We start from the raw sequence: 4911 nt of genomic DNA, 5'->3' as shown, positions 1-4911 counted from the left end.
TGGGCTTTCTAGCAATATATAATAGTTTATACTTTGCCAGAGATTTGATGGCCCAAATTGGCGTCAAAGTAAGACCAAGGAATTCTGGTGTAAAACGCCTAAACTGGCACCAGAATTGGAGTTAAACGCCCAAACTAGCACCAAAGCTGGCGTTTAACTCTAAGAAAAGCCTATACACGTGAAAGCTTCAATGCTCAGCCCAAGCACACACCAAGTAGGCCCCAGAAGTGGATTTCTGCATCATTTACTTATTTCTGTAAACCCTAGGCTACTAGTTCATTATAAATAGGACCTTTTACTATTGTATTTTCATCCTTGGAATATCCTTGGATCATCTTTTGAACTTTTGATCATCTTTTAGAGAGCTTCATTTCATATTTGGGAGGCTAGCCATTCGGCCATGCCTAGACTTTGTTCTTATGTATCTTCAACGGTGGAGTTTCTACACCCCATAGATTAAGGTGTGGAGCTCTGCTGCCCTTCATGAATTAATGAAAATACTATTGTTCTTTTATTCACTTCACGCCTACTTCTTATTCTAAGATATTCACTCGCACTTCAACCTGATGAATGTGATGATCCATGACACTCATCATTATTTTCACTTATGAACGCGTGCCTGACAAACACTTCCGTTCTATCTGCAATAGCTTGAGTGTGTATCTCTTAGCCTCCTGGTTCACAACGCATGGTTGCCTCTCCTGACAACAGAGCCTTCCATTCTGTGAGATCAGAGTCTTTCTGGTATAGGCTAGAACCATTGGCAGCATTCTTGGGATCTAGAAAGTATAAACCTTGTCTGTGGTATTCCGAGTAGGATCTGGGAAGGGATGACTGTGACGAGCTTCAAACCTGCAAATGTGGGGCGCAAGTGATAGTTCGCAAAAGGACAATGGTCCTATTCCGATGCTAGCGGGAACCGACAGATGGTTAGCCGTGTGATGACAGCGCATATGGATTTGTTTTCATCCGAGAGGATCATACAGCTTCCATGGAAGGAGGTAACGCATGGTTGGAAGAAGGCAGTAGGAAAACAGAGGTTCAAAAGCAACAAAGCATCTCCATACGCTTATCTGAAATCCCACCAATGAATTACATAAGTATTTCTATCTTATTTTCTGTTTTAATTATATTTTAATTATCAAAACCTCAAAACCATTTGAATTCGCCTGACTGAGATTTACAAGGATGACCATAGCTTGCTTCAAGTCGACAATCTCCATAGGATCGACCCTTACTCACATAAGGTATTACTTGGACAACCCAGTGCACTTGCTGGTTAGTTGTGCGGAATTGCAAAAGTGTGATTGTGATTTCGTGCACCAAGTTTTTGGCACCATTGCCGGGGATTGTTCGAGTTTGGACAACTGACGGTTCATCTTGTTGCTTAAATTGGGTAATTTTATTTTATGTTTAAGCTTTGTTATTTTAATTTTCGAAAAAAATATTTAAAAATTAATAAAACCATGAAAATCAAAAATAATTTGTGTTTCTTGTTTGAGTCTAGTGTCACATTTAAGTTTGGTGTCTTGCATATTTTAAATTTTCTTGCATTTTTCTAAAATATATGCATTATGTTCTTCATTGATCTTCAAGTTGTTCTTGATGATTTTCTTGGGTCTGATCTTTAAATTCTCTTATTTTGTGTCTTTTGTTGTTTCTCATGTGCATTCTCAATTTATTAGTGTCCCTAATATGAAAATTTCTAAGTTTGGGGTCTTGCATCTCTTTCTTTTCTAAAAAAAAAATATATGTTGTTGATGTTCATCTAGACATTCAACGTGTTCTTGCATGCATTGTTTATTTGATCTTAGTTTTTCACGATTAGTTTCATTTTGTTGATGTTCTCTCTCATCATTAAAAATTCAAAAAAAATTTTTAAAATTATGTCTTTTTAAGTCAATGATTCAGAGAATTGAAGATTCAGGACATACAGTAGAGGAACCACAGAGAAAAAGCTGGGCATTTAAAACGCCCAGTGAAGAAGGAATACTGGCGTTTAAACGCCAGCCAGGGTACCTGGCTGGGCATTTAATGCCCAAGGAGGTAGCCAAATGGGCGTTAAACGCCAGAATGGATACCATTCTGGGCGTTTAACGCCAGGACAACACAAGGGAGGTAAGTTAGTTTTTAATTCAAATCTTTTTTGAATCTTCATAATTTTTCAAAATCAAATCTTTTTCAAATCATATCTTTTTCAAAATCAAATCTTTTTCTATTTTTCTTTCACTATTTTCGAAAATCCTGGCTACCAATTAATGATTTGATTCAAAAATTTTAAGTTTGTTACTTCCTTGTTAAGAAAGGTTCAATATTTGAATTTTAGAATCATATCTTTTAAATTTCTTGTTAGCCAAGTCATTAATTTCAAAAAAAAAATCAAATCTTTTTAAATTATTTTTCAATCATATCTTCTCAATCATATCTTCTCAACCACATCTTTTTCAAAATAATTTTAAATCATATCTTTTTTATTACTGATTTCAAAATCTTCAAAATCACCTAACCACTTTCTCACTTTTAATTTTTGAAAAACCATCAACCACTTTTTCAAAATTCTTCTTAATTATTTTAAAATTTTTAGTTTTATTTAAAAATTTGTTTTCGAAAATTTTTCCCCTCTTCACCTTCTTCTATTTAAGGACTAACACTCCTCCTCAATTAGCAATTCAGACTCTCTCTCCTTCTTCATATGTTCGAATTCTTATCTACCTACCTCATCCCTCTATTCCTATTTTCCTCTGACACCTCAAGGAATCTCTATACTGTGACATAGAGGATTCTATACTTTCTTGTTCTCTTCTCTTTCTTATGAGCAGGAACAAGGACAAAGGCACTCTTGTTGAAGCTGATCCAGAACCTGAAAGGACCTTGAAGAGGAAGCTAAGAGAAGCTAAAGCACAACTCTCTGGAGAGGACCTAACAGAAATTTTCGAAAAAGAAGAAGACATGGCAGCCGAAAATAATAACAATGCCAATAATGCAAGGAAGATGCTTGGTGACTTTATTGCACCCTCTTCTGACTTCTGTGGAAGGAGCATCTCAATTCCTGTAATTGGAGCAAACAACTTTGAGCTTAAGCCTCAATTAGTTTCTCTAATGCAGTAGAATTGCAAGTATCATGGACTTCCATTGGAAGATCCTCGTCAGTTTTTTGCTGAATTCTTGCAAATCTGTGACACTGTTAAGACTCATGGGGTTGACCCTGAGGTCTACAGACTTATGCTCTTCCCTTTTGCTGTAAGAGACAGAGCTAGGACATTGTTGGACTCACAACCTAAAGAAAGCCTGAACTCTTGGGAAAAGCTGGTCAATGCCTTCTTGGCAAAGTTCTTTTCACCTCAAAAATTGAGTAAGCTTAGAGTGGAAGTTTAGACTTTCAAACAGAAGGAAGGCGAATCCCTTTATGAAGCTTGGGAAAGATACAAGCAATTGATTAGAAGGTGTCCTTCTGGCATCCTTTCAGAATGGAGCATCATATGCATATTCTATGATGGTTTGTCTGAACTGTCCAAGATGTCATTGGACAACTCTGCTGGTGGATCTCTTCATCTGAAGAAGATGCCCTAAGAAGCCCAGGAACTCATTGAAATGGTTGCAAATAACCAATTCATGTACACTTCTGAAAGAAATCCTGTGAATAATGGGACAACTCAGAAGAAAGGAGTTCTTGAGATTGATACTCTGAATGCCATATTGGCTCAGAATAAAATATTGACTCAGCAAATCAATATGATTTCTCAGAGTCTGACTAGAATGCAAGCTGCATCCAGCAGTAATAAAGAAGCATCTTCTGAAGAAGAAGCTTATGATCCTGAGAACCCTGCAATGGAAGAGGTGAATTACATAGGAGAACCCTATGGAAACACCTATAATCCTTCATGGAGAAATCATCCAAATCTCTCATGGAAGGACCAATAGAAGCCTCAACAAGGCTTCAACAACAATAATGGTGGAAGAAATAGGTTTAGCAATAGCAAACCTTTTCCATCATCTTCTCAGCAACAAACAGAGAACTCTGAGCAAAGTCGTTCTGGCTTAGCAACCATAGTCTCTGATCTATCTAAGACCACACTAAGTTTTTTGAATGAAACAAGATCCTCCATTAGAAATTTGGAGGCACAAGTGGGTCAGCTGAGTAAGAGAATTACTGAAACTCCTCCTAGCACTCTCCCAAGCAATACAGAAGAAAATCCCAAGAGAGAATGCAAGGCCATAACCATGACTAACATGGCCGAACCTGGAGAGAGAGAGGAGGATGTGATTCCCAGTGAGAAAAACCTCATGGGATGTCCTCTGAACGAAAAGAAGTTCCCCTTTGAGGAACCAAGGGAATCTAAGGCTCATACAGAGACCATAGAGATTCCATTGAACCTACTTCTGCCATTCATGAGCTCTGATGAGTATTTTTTACTGAAGAGAAAGTTGCTAAGTACCTTGGAGCAATCATAAAGCTAAATGCCAAGTTATTTGGTAATGAGACTCGGGAGGATGAACCCCCCTTGCTCACCAATGAACTGAATGACTTGATTAGGCAGACATTACCTCAGAAGAAACCGGATCCTGGAAAATTCTTAATACCCTGTACCATAGGCACCATGACCTTTGAGAAGGCTCTATGTGACCTAGGGTCAAGTATAAACCTCATGCCCCTCTCTGTAATGGAGAAACTAGGGATCCTTGAGATGCAAGCTGTAAGAATCTCACTAGAGATGGCAGACAATTCAAGGAAACATGCTTATAGACTTGTAGAGGATGTCTTGGTAAAGGTTAAAGGCCTTTACATTCCTGCTGACTTCATAATCCTGGACACTGGGAAGAGTAAGGATGAATCCATCATCCTTGACAGACCCTTCCTAGCCACAGCAAAAGCTGTGATTGATGTTGATAGAGGAGAGTTGGTTCTTCAAG

General features: G+C 38.0%; 1 non-coding gene across 1 annotated transcript; it reads right to left on the bottom strand.

Annotated features, from left to right (window-relative positions):
• Positions 1-3354: 3354 nt before the first annotated feature.
• On the bottom strand, positions 3355-3458 carry LOC148568303 (small nucleolar RNA R71). The gene has a single exon (XR_015883038.1). It is a non-coding gene; the product is annotated as a small nucleolar RNA R71 (small nucleolar RNA).
• Between the last annotated feature and the right edge of the window lie 1453 nt (positions 3459-4911).

This window comes from Arachis ipaensis, chromosome B4, assembly GCF_059453495.1.
Source record: "Arachis ipaensis isolate K30076 ecotype BB chromosome B4, ASM5945349v1, whole genome shotgun sequence".
NCBI classification, from domain to species: domain Eukaryota; kingdom Viridiplantae; phylum Streptophyta; class Magnoliopsida; order Fabales; family Fabaceae; genus Arachis; species Arachis ipaensis.
This window is presented reverse-complemented; position numbering and strand designations above follow the sequence as displayed.